Source organism: Lagopus muta, chromosome 4, assembly GCF_023343835.1.
Source record: "Lagopus muta isolate bLagMut1 chromosome 4, bLagMut1 primary, whole genome shotgun sequence".
NCBI lineage: Eukaryota > Metazoa > Chordata > Aves > Galliformes > Phasianidae > Lagopus > Lagopus muta.
Window position 1 is genome coordinate 3706571 of NC_064436.1, and position 14994 is coordinate 3721564.

General features: G+C 34.3%; 1 long non-coding RNA gene across 5 annotated transcripts in view; it reads right to left on the bottom strand.

Moving 5' to 3' along the window:
• The window catches only part of LOC125692420 (uncharacterized), a 59526-nt gene that overhangs the window by 22251 nt on the left and 22281 nt on the right, over nucleotides 1-14994 (bottom strand). For 3 of the 5 annotated variants that reach the window (XR_007376648.1, XR_007376646.1, XR_007376644.1), the window contains exon 4: nucleotides 361-499. This is a non-coding gene — a long non-coding RNA (uncharacterized LOC125692420). Of the gene's footprint in view, nucleotides 1-360; nucleotides 500-630; nucleotides 676-5905; nucleotides 7152-14994 lie in introns of those variants that run through there. The other 2 variants (XR_007376647.1, XR_007376645.1) reach the window with 2 other exon arrangements.

A 14994-nucleotide genomic window follows, 5' to 3' on the forward strand; every position in this document is an offset into this window, starting at 1 on the left:
ATTAATGTAAAGAAGACACCTGAAATTAAGCCGAGTATCATTTCAGAAAGGTTAGTTTACATAATGCTGCAGAGAATTATACGAATAAGAATCTTAATCTGTACTCTGCTTAGAATTTCTACAACAAATGTTACTATGCGTTGTAAAGGATGACCAAATATTATGAGACAGGTGGTAAAAACTGGGACGTTCAAAGAGATTTTTTGACCATCCTGCCCATAGCCTATTGTCCAAAGGAACTGAAATGCTCCACTAATAGCTAAGTTAAAGGCGAATTGAGTTAGTCTGAACCAATGCTAAAAATGTATTGCATCAATTTAGCAAATTTTGTGTGGAAATACATACTGAGTGTTCACATACCTTGTTCTTCCAGACAAGCAGTGGTGCCAATAACCTTCAAACGGAGGAGCTAAACCAGAGTCTGTAACTTGTTAACAGGTTTCACTGATGCAAGTTGTTCTACGATATATCAACGCTGTACGAAACTACAAGAAATTTCCTGTTTAAATAAATCAAGTAAAAAAGTAATGGTTTAAAATTTTGATCAAGAAACTTTGAAAAACAGTTTATCCAACATTTTCCTATACTGTTCAAATGGAATTCCTATTTTAAAGCAACTAAGAATCATACCTTTTCTTCGTTCACAGATTTCCCTTCAAAATAGGGAAGGAGAATCTAAAAAAAAATTTAATGGACAGATAAATTTGGGATAATTTTCAAACTTTATGCTTTTAATTAGAAATTCGCTAAAAGTTAGTATGCTATCTTACAGTAAAAGAGAAATTGCAACAATCATTTTATCTGCACAGAAAGCTTTTTATACGTGTAAATTTGTTTAAGCAGAAAGCCTGAGAAAGTATTACCAGTTCCCAGTTCAGTCATATTTTTAATTGTATTTCTTTATCTGTATCATTTATAAATCTGCAGCATCTCTCCTATTCTCTTCGCATTCGACTTTAAACTCACGTTTCTTTTAGTTATGTTTTCCCCTTGGCTTAATCATGACATTTTGACACTGAAATTCATTTCAATCATTTTAAATGTATGCTGTTCCAGGTACTGAAGCAGCATGGAAAGGAATATAACATTTGAATTAACGTCAGGAGTAACTATTAAACTCAGCAAACTACTTGTAACAATGCAATAAAAAATTCCAAGCAGCAGACTGGAGGAAAATGTTACTTCATCCCTTAAATTGTCATTTCAACCAGAAAACTTTACTCGCTGATGGAAGGATCTAATGTTACAATGTGGGTGATACAGGTGGCATTAGGTGTGCTGATTTTACAGCTAAAAAAACATATTTTTAAATCATCTTTGAAATATGTATTATTCTTTCTTTTTGCTTATTTTCTCTTTCTCCTATGCTATGTTTTCCAGTACATCCCTTCATTTCAATCTGCAAAGTAAAAGCACTACTGTGAAATCTATTGAAGCATGCTCCCCTATTCTTTGGGGCTGAATTTCGTTCTTTATTATTCAACATGCATACTGCCTTCAAGGAGAAAGCACATAAATAATTTTTTCAGTATTTAGTGCATATTTTATATTGTACTTGAGAAGCATTTGTGCAGCAAATGAGTAATATTTGTAGCATTTTCTACTGGATTAAAATGTACGGGTAAAGTTTCTTTTTCGCTATAATACATACTTTTCAAATTAAAAACTCACTTTGGCGGGCTGGATGCATATCCTTTGAAATTACTTCAGCTGAAGACAAGTAGTTTTGATTAAAATCTATCTCCATTTTTAGACAATTATATTTCGCTATAGGAGCTCTGATTTCTGACAAATATTATTCGCATCAGGGACTTCAGCTGCAGAATGTATGAATTGCTAGATACTGTGGCAAATATTATCAATGTTATTATTTAGAATCATAGAATTGGTCAGGTTGGAAAAGACGTTCAAGATCAAGTCCAACCGCAAACTAACCATTCTACCCTAACTCTAACAACCCTCTGCTAAATCATCTCCCTGAGCACCACATCCAAATGGCTTTTAAACACATCCAGGGATGGTGACTCAACCACCTCCCTGGGGTGCCTATTCCAGTGCGTAACCATTTGAAAGCTCTTTGAACAGTTCTGCAATTCAACATCAATAATAATAAAGAAAAACTACTTCAACTGTATACTACTGTAAGAGTAATCAAAGACATAATATTTTTAAGCATTGTCTAAAGTCCCCGTAGGGTGCATTCAACTCAACACATAGATAAATTAACAGCTTCAGGAAATAATCATTTCTGTGGTATCACAATTCCTAAGTGTCTCCACTCTTCTCTTTTTCTAAAATTTCCCCAGAGGCAATACCTGTTAAAGTGATGTCTGAAAAATTTTTCTAGATACTATAGAAATTGTCACTAGTATGAAATACTCATTTTCAATCTTTGCTGACAAGTATCTTTAGGCTTAAATCTTCCCCAGCCATTGAAGACATTTACAATGTTGATTACAGCTCTGGTGCAGCATATTACCCACGGTTCTAAGCTAACAATTAACTATCTATTTTAATAAATAAATTATCTTTGGAGTCTTGTATATACTTTAATGCGTGCGTATGCAGCAAACCAAAGGATTGCATTAGCATTTGTTTTAAGTGGATTTATTTATTACAGATGGATGGGTGAGGGTATTTGTTGACACACAAGCATACACATGGCAATTTCTGTTTAGAAAAGTGGATGCTTCGACATACAGTATTATAATGAACACATATAGTTTTAAGTATTCACAGAGAAGATTTATAGCAAGACAAAAATATTTCATCTGAAGCTGCTTCAAATACTTTTTTTATTAGTCGAGATGAAATATTCTTTTGTCACTGAAGGATAGAGTATATTTGCAGTTGAAATGTGGTTTCCCTAACATGAAAGTAATTTCACATTTGCAAAGCATTAAGCAGACTGAATGCAGGTGAGAATAACTTATAGCCCTGCACCTTTCTCCCCCAGCACAACCAACTACAAACTAAACCAAAAAGCAAAGAAATAGAAGCCTATCAGAAAATAAGCATTCAGTAAAACATAAGCGAAGTGATATGTCTGCCATGAAAGAACATGTGTACTGGTAGTTAAAGCATGGTATGTTTAAGCCTGGGGATACAGTGAAGCGCATACGTGCCATTCTTTGAATAAAAACTAATAGTTTTGCCACAGAATCATAGCTGCAAGCTTTTTAGGAGCAGATAAGATCAGTTGCATCAGTTCTAATGAGCAATTCAAGGCATATCGTGGCTTCTAGCTGATCTTGTCTTTGCATGAAGAAGTTCTCTTAACTGACTTTACTAATTAAGAATCGTAATTTTTGGTTTACTTCTTGTTTGCTGCTGTGTTGGTTTTTTCCCCTTTCATAAAGGACCATCCTGCTTTCGCTTAACTACTTAATAATTTGATGCTTTGCATTCTATCACATATTCAGGAATGAGTGATGATAAGGAAAATACTCTTGACACAGAGGAAGATACTCTACCTTTAAAAATTCTGAGCATAAAAATTTATATGCGTTTGGGCTACAGAGTTTCTGAGCTATCTCAAACAAATTGGTGGAGGCTATTGTAATTACCTGATGAACACGTAACTAACTCAATCTTACAGCATAGAATTGGTCATTATATTTAACCTACAATTACAGTCTCCGCCTCTTTCCTTCGTGTCCGGAGACAAGCTCTGCTAAAATCAGAAGGTACTTTCATAGAACTTTATTCTCCTTTTGTCCAGCTGCTTGAACACACTTATCTGTCCTCCTGTGAGAGTAAGAAAAGATGTATTGTGACTTCTAAGAGGTAACTATCTCTTCACCCTCTACGGATATTCACTTGCCTACTTCCATATATTCTATTTGTAGAAGTACTTTTCACTTAATGATCCTCTCTAAACAATTTTTAAGCAAAGGCCTAGTAAAGCAAGCAAAGGTATTAACTGAGTAGAATGTTATTACTGTGCTTATTCTTGTATGGACTGATAAGGAATGTATCATCCCAGATCAACACGAGACAATCAAAACGTGGTGCGGACAGTTGTACATTCAAAAGCATTTGTTCTGAACTGTTTGCTTTCAAATGGAAAGGCCCTGGAGTGTTTTCTGTCTGAAGACTTGGCCTGGGAGCAAACGTTTCCAGCTTGATACAGGGGATTACACTGTTGTATCCTATGAAGGCAAAATAGAAGCCAGCATTTCCCTGCTTCGTCTTCTTTCTGCTGATTTCTGCACAGCCTTGAAAATGAAAACAAAAGAGCTCCTTCTGAGATTTCTGAATCCAGAAGCTGTTGCTCTGAAAGAGCAGGCTTGACCGCTCTGGACTATAAGTAAGAATACGTATGTTTGTTGTACCACCACAACCCTGGACAATCCACAACTACCAAAGATCAGCACCCTCTAACATCGCTGGATTGAGGAGCGGTGAACTGCTGTGCTTTGCTGGTTTTGGATAACTGTCTGTCTGTCTCTCTTGCTCTATTTTCTATTTTTTCTCTTCTTTTACTCTTTCACTCTTTGTAGTAGCCATTGCATAGTATTGCATTACCTTTAACACTTATTAATTGCTATTAGCAAATACGCCAATTTTATCTCCAAGTATTATTTGTTGTTAAGAAAGCTCTCCATAAAAGAATGTGTATTATTCCTCTGAGTCTTAGATGACTACATCACGGTAGTGAGCCCTACTGACTAGGGGAGGCATGACTCAGGAGATAGAAAAACATTCACCTTCACTGAAACCCACCGAGTGGGGCAACACAATGCTATTCATGCTTTCTGATGCCGCTGTAATTGGCTTTATAGACACCATCTCAAATGCATGAATTTGAAGAAACAGAGAAAGTCTGGGAACATGGAAGATAACTTCTAGTTGCAAAGAATGTTTTCTACTTTCTGCACGTTATTTTTTTCTGTTATTTCATATAACAAAACACAATATTCCAGTAGAGAACTCTTAGATATACATATTTATTTATGCAGAGAGAGAAAACAGAGTATTCTGTGCAGAACTCGACAAACAAAAGTTGTGGTAGGAAAATAATATGCAAAATTAATTTTTTTTTTCCTTTTCATAAGGGCATTTACTTTCATTAATTTCATTTTTGTAGTGTCATTAGCTATAGAAAGAAAAAAAGACTACTATTGTCTGCTAACTGGGATCACCTGGAAGCACATTTCTAATGCTTGTTACAAATAATATTAGAAAAGATGGAAAATCTGTTTTGCATCAACATCAACATACACTCAAATGTCACATATACAGTCCTAAAAAGCAGGAAACTAATTCCTTGGCATACTTCCACTATCAAAAATATAGTTAAATATGGCAGCATATTTAACAGCTATTATTCTTTCTGCTTAGGAGAAAACAGATTATGTTTATACAGTAGAGAGAGAGTTTTCCAAATCACTATGATTGTTCTTAAAAATAGAATTAAGAAAATTATAGTAGCAGCATGACTTCATGATAGAATTGCATGAAATTTGCTGTACATGTTTGAGCTTCATTTTCTCCCCTTATTTCAAGACCTACTTACTAGTTTTATTATTGTTACAATAAAAATCTTCCAAGTATCATAAAATAGCCTAATATTGCACAGAAGTGTGAATTATCACCCTATTTTAATGGTAACAATTTTATTGTTCCCTGAATTCTAAATTTTGTCTAATTGCAGGGAACAAAAACCCAGGTAGGCAAGCTAAAAACCAGTGTACTGTGCTGAATCAGAGAGGCGAAAATGTATCTCCTGAAACCCTCATTGTGTGAACCCTATTCATAGGAAGAATATAACTTCTCTTTTTTCTTTTTCTATTTTTTTTTTCAAATCAAGTTCAGTACTTCTAATCTGGATTTCATTAACCTCTCTAAACATTCAGGAAGAGCTGTTCTAGAATAGAAGCAGAAAATAGCAAGTGAAAATTACCTAGTCCAAGTTATTTCCATTTCACCTTCTTGCTTTTCTTCATATAAACTGTGGAAATCTATAAACGTTATTAATTAACACTGGGGTGTGATCTGTATTTCATACTGGAATATGGAAATAACACTACATTTTTCTAAGCTTAAAATTCTGCAGAAAGTCTATAATGCTGCAGGTCAGAACAGAGCCTTTGGCTGTTTATCTATGAAGGTGAGTGATAGGAATCAGCTCACAACAAATAAGAGCAGAGAACAACCACACTCTAAAAAACCATTCCCTAGAGAAAGAAAAATAAAACAACATACAAAAAAGACTAAAAGCAAGACCAACAGATAAAAGACAAAGATGTTGTTTCCAAAACTGAGTCTATTCAAAATGAAAATAAAGTCAAAACTAACAAGCAAAATAGCACACACACACACACACACACACACACAAAAAGAAAAAAAAAGAAAAAAGGCTATGCAATATTGTGAAAGATTATATTAAATGAAAGCGATACCAGCCACAGACAGAAGATGCAAAGGGCAAGAGGCCCCTTTTCTGCTCTATTCAAAATCTGGTTGATGGTTTACACAGCAGTCACAGATGATCCCGTTTCCCCACCTCTACCACAATGGCACTCGCATATTTTGCTATTGGCAATTTCTTCTCTTTTGCCCTAACGAAATTATAGCATTATGACTCCTATACAGACACTAAACATTACTCAGGGTTAGAAGAAAAAATGATGAATATTCCTTTTTATTATTTTCTTTTCCTTCTTCACTGTTTTACTTTTGCCTTATTACTTATTGTTTAGTTAGTACTAAAGTCATCCAGCCAAACAGGTTTTTTTGATCTACAAAATACAAAACATATTGCTTGGAAAGGTTTATAATTTCTACTAGTTTTGGAGAATGATTAATTCCACAGAAATGGATCTACTAAAGCAAAATCCTGAGACCCCTTGGTTGTTATCATTGAACTGAATCTTAACATATAATAAAATATAGCCCTATGAAAAGTTTGGATTATTCTGGTACGTGTTCTCTAAAGCTGTTTGAACAGCAGTAGCAACTTAAGTCAGCTTTTTTTTTTTTCCCTCTTTTGTCTGTTTTCTATTAACATATACTTTCAGTTATTTTACACGGAAATACTTCCAAGCAGCAACTGATTTTTTCTTTTCTTTTTCCCCCTCAACATTCCGCTCAACTTTTGTGAAGAACTGTGAGAAGGGGTGACTTATGTCAAATGTTTTTTCAGTGAATGCTGTAGGGAATCATTTCTAGAGATAGCTTGATAGAAAAAAAGAGTATTCCCCTCCCCCCCCAAAACCAAACTCACAAAACCTATAAGAATGTAGTTTTTGAATTCATATCAAGATTATTCTGAGTCTACATAGTCCTGGTTTGTTGAGATGATTGTTATTTCATTAGTTTGCTTTGCTGTGTTTTGTTTTGTATTCAGTGGTGAGTTTTTGATCTTTATAAAATGTGAGCTTTTCGATTGCTCACACCATCAATAGTACTGCTATTGACTGCTTCTATGTAACTGGCTTAAATTGTAAGAACAGAAGCTGCAAGAGCACAAAACAAGAGCTGCAAACTATGGTAGGCACATTGAAAGGGAATTACATATACTAAGATACAACAGGTAGCGTGAGAAATGGACACAAATGTAAAAGCAAGCCAAGAAATGAAAGAGTAGGGAGTTAATGAATCATCACAGAAATAGTCCAGACTTACCTTGACTGGCTGATATACCTTCTTGAAATTATTTCCAATATGGAGTAGAATTTCAGTGCTAGCTTATGCAGAAATAACAACAATAAAATCAGGCTCTCTTTAGCCAGAAGCTGAAGTGCATTTGTATAATTTAACTACCTACACTTTATTAATAAACACATAATCTCTCAATGCTTCAAAAAACAGGCCTTGTTCATGATCTTACAGATATTTTAATGCAATATTAGTGCAATCAAGAAATTAAATAAAAATAAATCAGTGAAAATAATTATCCACTAGGAAGCAGTATTTTAATATATACTAGACAATTGCTCTTGCTCACTGTGACCTGTTGGAGTCTCCAACTCATTCCTCGCAATTTCTGTGCTCCCATATGTGGTTAGGAATTTAAAAAATAGGTTGGCTCCAGCAGAGCAGTCTGGAGAGTGAGGATGCCATTCATGCCTCCTTGGAACTGCTGAGCAAAATCAAGGAGGGAATGGCTAGAAAACTGTCAAGAGAGACGTGAAGCTGAGACTGGAGCTCAGGAAGGGGTTAAGATACAGCAGAGAGGATGAGCCCAGCAGAAAGGCCACAGACAAGATGAAAAAAACTCTGGGGCAGGAGGAAAATGAAGAAATATTACTGATGTTGATAAGGTAACAAGTTGATTGAATGCAAATGTAGAATTTAGGTCCAGTTTACACGGACACAGTGGGCAGCTGGAGAGTAACGTACTAATCATTATATTTCTTTTTTGTTGTTGTTATTGATTTCTCTTGATTTCCAAAGTTAATTGAGTTAATTTGAACCTTAAGCCTTTTGGTTTCTGGGGGAGTTTCTTTAAGAAGAAGGTAAGATACAATTATTCTGCTGCAGTAGCTAAAGCATTATCATATTTTTATACATACACAGATAAAGAAAAAGGCTACTTTTCTACAGAAGAGTTTCAGGCAAAACAACTTCACCTTCAAGTTTCTTGAAAGAAGGTGGCTAAACTCAAGTTAATCCCCTCTGTTCAATTGTTTTTGTCTTGATCATGTTATTATCACGTCTGAAACAGCATTTGTGATGTTTTCTTACTCTTTATATTGAAAACATAATACTGTTACCAATTTCACTGTCTTGCAAGTATTTTTTACAATTATCACTGACTTAAATCCCACAGGACAAGTCCATCTAACAACACACTAATAGATTTCAAGTTCTTGAACAGACACGGTTTCTTAAGATTTTTATGTGATGTTATTTTCCAGCTTGCTAGCCTCACTTTCTTTATTGTTGGCTGATTTCCATTATTTCATCTGCTACAATAACTTCATGTCATTTTCAATGAAATCTTGAAACCCTAGTCATACCTGTCTCACATATTTTTTCCCCTACAGTAAACTTCATTTTTATCCATCAATTTTCTGCTATATTCCTTCATTCTCATCTTCTACAATACAGTACCATTTTTACATGTTCCCTTTGTAAACAGAAATAATTTAGATTTTTATTTTAACATCAAAATTTAAATTAAACAGATTATCAGAAAGTCAGTTACTACTGTGCACATTCAAATCCCTGATTTCAGTCTGCTTTAACATCTCTTTTTCTCTCTCTTAAAAAATTAAAATGTGTATGACAACTGAAATCCCTGCCACTTCTTGTTAGAGAATTCAGGAAAATACTATCTCCTTTGTATTACCTTTTGAAGAAGAAATTTCTTTCTCACTTTGAACTTTTGACCTGCGCAGAAATCTATCTCCCTGTTTGCTTCATTATTTCTTTAGAAGTTTTCAGGAAAAGTCTACTGTAAACTCAGAATCAATTTTTTTTTTCCAGTTAAGTGATATAGCTCAGTAGTTGTTTGGTATTCTACATTGCACAGTGTCTATGGAAATGAAAAACTTCTACAAACTGTGGAAAGTAAAACTTTCCCCAAAAAAACTTCCCAACACAAAAAGATTGTATGGTTTCTTTTCCCTCTAAGATGACGACTACCTAGCCACTAGTTCCTTTTGAAAAGGTTGCGTTAAGATTAGATTATTGCTTTCTTGTTGATGAGCTGTGGGAAGTATTATCAATCGCTATCACAGCACTCAGGAATCTCACCTTTGTTTTGTTAGGCACGGTGAAAAGACTGGAGAAATGATATGTTGTGCCATAGATTTTCAACAGAAACACATGGCACAAGCACAAACATTATTATTATTATATATTATTGTATTATTATATATTATTGTATATTATATTATTAATTATTGTATTATTGTATATTATAATAATAATTATAATACTGTATTATATACAGTATTATAATTATATATTATATTAATTATATATAATTATAATACTGTATTATAATTATAATACTGTATTATTGTATATTATATTATTATATATATTATTATATATTATTATTATATTATTATTGTATTCTTCTCTAGTTTTCTTGTTCCTATAATAACATATCTCCAGTCAAATGGATATGTGTTTACTCAAACAAAGGTTTCTTTCTGAGTGATTTTTTCCACTGATATCTAAGTCCACATTTAGAGTCGCACGTAATTTTTCATTTCTAGATTAAACTTTTGGGTTTATGCTCTAGGCTGGAAGTGTAGATGGATATAAAATACCCTGAATAGCCATCTGCTATTTCATCAGTGGCAGCTGGAGTAGAAGACTAATTCTGGAATAATTTTAGTACTATTAACAAAATAGAAAAGAAAAACCAAAAAGAACTAAAGTAAAGAACCTTACCTAAATTATTTTAACGTGATGAGAACCCATGGGAGATGATGCTAAAACTTCTACATCGCTTATTACACATCAAAATCACAGAGAAAAGTATAAATAATGCATACTGAAATCTACTTCTTTTTCCACTTGAGATAAGTGTTTCATATATCTTCACAGTAATGTTTCAGAAAACCTACAGTAGCTGAAAATTTAAATGAAACTATATAAACTGTAATTTGAGATTCTATGGGCATTCAGTTTCTTCTAACAGACTAACCATTAATGAGAGCCACGTTTGCAAGCTACACAATCAAAAAGAGAGGGAGAGAAGAATGTTTTACAACCTTACGGTAAAGGCTGTTACTAGAGACAACTACAGAGCAGGTAAATGGAGGCATGTGCTGCCTCAAAACATAAAAATAAAGGATGGGGGAAAAATGTAAAGTTCAAATTCCACCAAGATTTTCCTCACAGGACAAGAACTAAGCATTGTACAGAAAGGTATCAGGTACATGGTTAAATCCTGGGCACATTTCAAAAAAGTAAAATAAACGCGGGTATATCATAGTTATACAAATGTGATGTTAAATAGTTGATCCTAAAATATGTTTTGTGTGCTTTCTTAAGCTATTTTGAGAAACGGAGTTTCTACTGAGAATTTACGTTATTAAAAAAAAAAAAACAATGAAAGGAGGGATTCAGTAGAGGAAATGAATAGTGAGTACTATCAGCAAACTCATAAAAAAAACCCCACCAATCCTAAAAAGACATTGTTGATTTTTCTTAAGTCTGTCCTAGACAAGTCAAAACAAGTGAACATGATTTGACTGGCATAGAGCAGCACAATGGGAAGCATTGAAAGAGGAAAGCTAAGTCTACAAGATTTATGGGTTCTTATGTGGCCCACAAGATGTATATTTCTCAGAAAAGAAACTGCAAAAGCTCTAACTTTGGCTTAATATTTGTTCTTCTACTTAGCTTTCCTTCAGAGAAAGCAGTATTATTAGCACCAAGCATTTGGAGGAGCACTGAAGTATCTCTGTGTCAACCTACTGAGCAATTTGCCTGAGAATCTTATAGATTCTGAGCAGTTTGACAAGTTTGGAGAATTTTAAGAATATCCATTTTACTACTACAGAGAATTCATCAAGAGCAGAAACTCTCATAAATTTCCAGATCTTAACATAGAGAATAATAACAATGAATTAATAGTAATAATAATAAGGGTCTTACAAAGCTGCTTTGAATCTTCTCTCTCCTTAAAGGACAAAACAATAATTGCACAACTGCAAAAACCAAGACAGATGAATGCAGTGTTGTGAAGTCCACCTTTTCCTCACAATAAATGCAATTCTTTGAATGTTGATTGCAATTGTTATCCACTGCTCCTATAGTCTTCAGCCAACTTAAAGCCAACTTAAAATGAAAATGATTCAGTGGCTGATGGGGTACTGAGATGTTTTCATTGCTATATACAAACCCACGTACACGTAAGTATGAAGCAAGCAGATGCAATAATATTATGAACACTCAGTTGTTCTGTCTCCCCAAGCCTTTTTCACACAGTGCTGTGGTAAGCAGTATGTAGTAAGGTACTGGTCTGAAATTCTATAAACTAGAATTCGATTTTAATTCTTATAATAAACGTTAGGGAGGAAAACATATAAAGAGAACTTCAAAATTGTAAAGAAATAGCTAAAAGAGACCATCTCCAGACTTCCACGATCGTGTCAAGACAAGTAAAAAGGAACAAACTGACCCAAGCTGAAGGTTTTGTGATAAGTTTAGAAGAGACAGTGGTCTCTGAAACAACTTAAGATAAAATTTCACAATATCAAGGATTTATATATATATATTGCTCCTTATCATAAAATCCACACAAAATTCCTGAAATTCCACTTTCAAATAGTTTTCTGGATTATATATATATATAGTATATACTTCAACTTTAAAAGAAACGCTGACGGATATACCTGCATCAATTACTGGTTACTCAAAATACAATAATCCCAGCCAAGAACAGATCTGTAGAATGCACAGAGTAGAAAATGAGTCTTTATGATAATCTCCTAAGATAAAACAAACACAGGAATTAAAGCAGTAAACAATGAATGTAAAAAATTTAAACTTGAATAATGTCTCAACATAAATACAACCCATTAGGTAAGCTGACTTTAAGATATATGATAAAACTACTTATCTTACAGTAGTTGATTGACTGGCAAGCTTCAGAAGTGAGAGAGTTCATGAACCAAAGAGCTTCTATCAAACCTTACAAAATGACAATACAATTGCCTTGTAGCACAGAGAATAAACTTACTTGTGAGTAATGGAAAGCTTTTAAAACAATAAAAAAGAGGTTCTGGGTAATATAACACTTTCATATGCCTGAAGACATAGATCTGTTTTGATTACACCTCTGATCTCTATATTCCCAAAATGCCAGCAGTGTGGTTTTCGTAGGAAATCTTCTGTAATGATCAGGTCCTAAATGTAATTCCATGAAATAATTCCAGACGTTTTTATACTTTAAAATACAGAAACAATAAATGCTGATAAGTTTTTGCAGAAACAGTAAAGACATGCAATATACCTAAGATACACTTTACATAAGTATTCTTAGAATACAATTTTCCTTTATGCTCTTTTTTTTTCTTTTTAATTTGGTCAGTGAGCATGAAAGCCATTTTTATTCTTCCATTCATGTTTTTTAAATCTCATCCAATACATCAGTGAAATGATTCAAACTTATATCTGCAGAGTCAGAGCAATTTTCCCTTCTATTTTTTTTAATATAAGTCCCAGGTAGAAAGAGAAAGTTGAACTTTAATACACTGATTATTTTTATCTTTGTTCACTAATCTGCTACAGTCTCCAGGCTCGTTTTGAGTCCCATTGGAGTTTCAGGTTTAGAGACTGTACTGAATTCTGAGTTAATTCTCTGTTTCCTCAAAAGTCATTCATTTACTTATGCTTACCAGTAATAAGGATTGCTTCTAGACAGAAAAAATGTCTTTTTTTTTTTTCCTAGTATTTGAGTACAACAGCCCATTAGAGAAGTCACTTTAGATTTCTAGAAAATATAATATGAAGATCTGTAAGCAAGGTACATCAGCAAGGCCCAACTGAACAAACAATTACATCAACAGAAATACATATGTTTACATTAATGATACTGAACCAGATTCTAGTCTTAGGAAGAAAGATGTTCAGTTGATTTAGGTTCACATCTGAACCTAAACCTGAAGGAATCAGTATTCAAACATCATCCTGTAAAGACAGTGTGAAATGCAAGTTGAGATATCATTGTATGAAAGAATTTAAGATGGAAATCATAAATAGGATGGAAAAAAAAATATGCATAAATCTGGCGTTCCAAGAGCTAAGCTTAAAAGAAGGAAGGAAAAAAGCAGAAAACTCATGTATGGATTAGCGGTTAAGAAATGTGTCTTTAGAAATTTCAAGCCATAAATGATGATTAATCATTTTGCATTCCACCTTCAAGTATTTTTAGCTGCTTTAACAAAGACAGAAAATTGGTGCCTTTTGTACTGAGCAGTGTAAGAAGATAAAGATTATGAAAACATTCTGGAATTCATATTTTCCAGAAATCATAGAATCATTGAATCATAAAATGGCCTGGGTTGAAAAGGACCACAGTGCTCATCTAGTTCCAGCCCCCTGCTACGTGCAGGGTCACCAACCACCAGACCAGGTTCCCAGAGCCACATCCAGCCTGGCCTTGAATGCCTGCAGGGATGGGGCATCCACAGCCTCCTTGGGCAACCTGTGCCTCGCCACCCTCTGTATGAAAAAATTCCTACTAATATCTTAACTTAAACCTCCCCTGTGTTAGCTAAAAAAAAATTCCCCCTTGTCCTATGACTATCCAACCTCGTAAACATCTGTTGCCTCTCCTATTTATTTGCTTCCTTCAAGTATTGGAAGGTCTCCCCGGAGCCTTCTCTTCTCCAAGCTAAACAAGCCCAGTTCCCTCAACCTTTCCTCCTTTTGGACCTGCTCCAAAAGTTCTGCATCTTTCTCGTACTGGGAGCCCCATGCCTGAACGCAATACTCCACTGCTTTGATTTCCAGAGAAACATAAACCTTTTGTGTCCATCAGCATCAGGCATTCCTTTTCTTGACATTACAAATCTGAGAGAAGCTCAGCTTTTCCTTGATTTAAATGTCTGTGGCTTCATAAAAATATGTATATGCATATTAGCAGGCAATCTAAATTCTTGGTTCACAGTCTACTACAGTTATCATGAAAATTCTCCTACACAAACGAAAAAAATTTTGTCAGTTCTTGCCTAAATTCTACAAATGGACAAAATCAACTCTTCTGCATAGTTCAAACCAAAGAGCAGAACTTGACCTCAGAGAAAAACACACAGTTAAAAAAAAAAAAAAAAAAAAGAAATTCAAATAGTGGCAGTTCTAATGTTATTCAAAATGTTCTTTACATGATGTCCTAAATGATTACTGTAGGTGACTCCCTGCTGATAGGAACCGAGGACTCTGTATGTCAATCTCACCCTACCTGCAGGTAGGCAGTGGAGTCAGAGTGTCCCTGGAGGTGTTAAAGAAGTGTCTCAAAGTTGTACTGAGGGATGTGGTTTAGTGGGAAATATTGATTAGGTGAACAGTTGGACAGAGTGA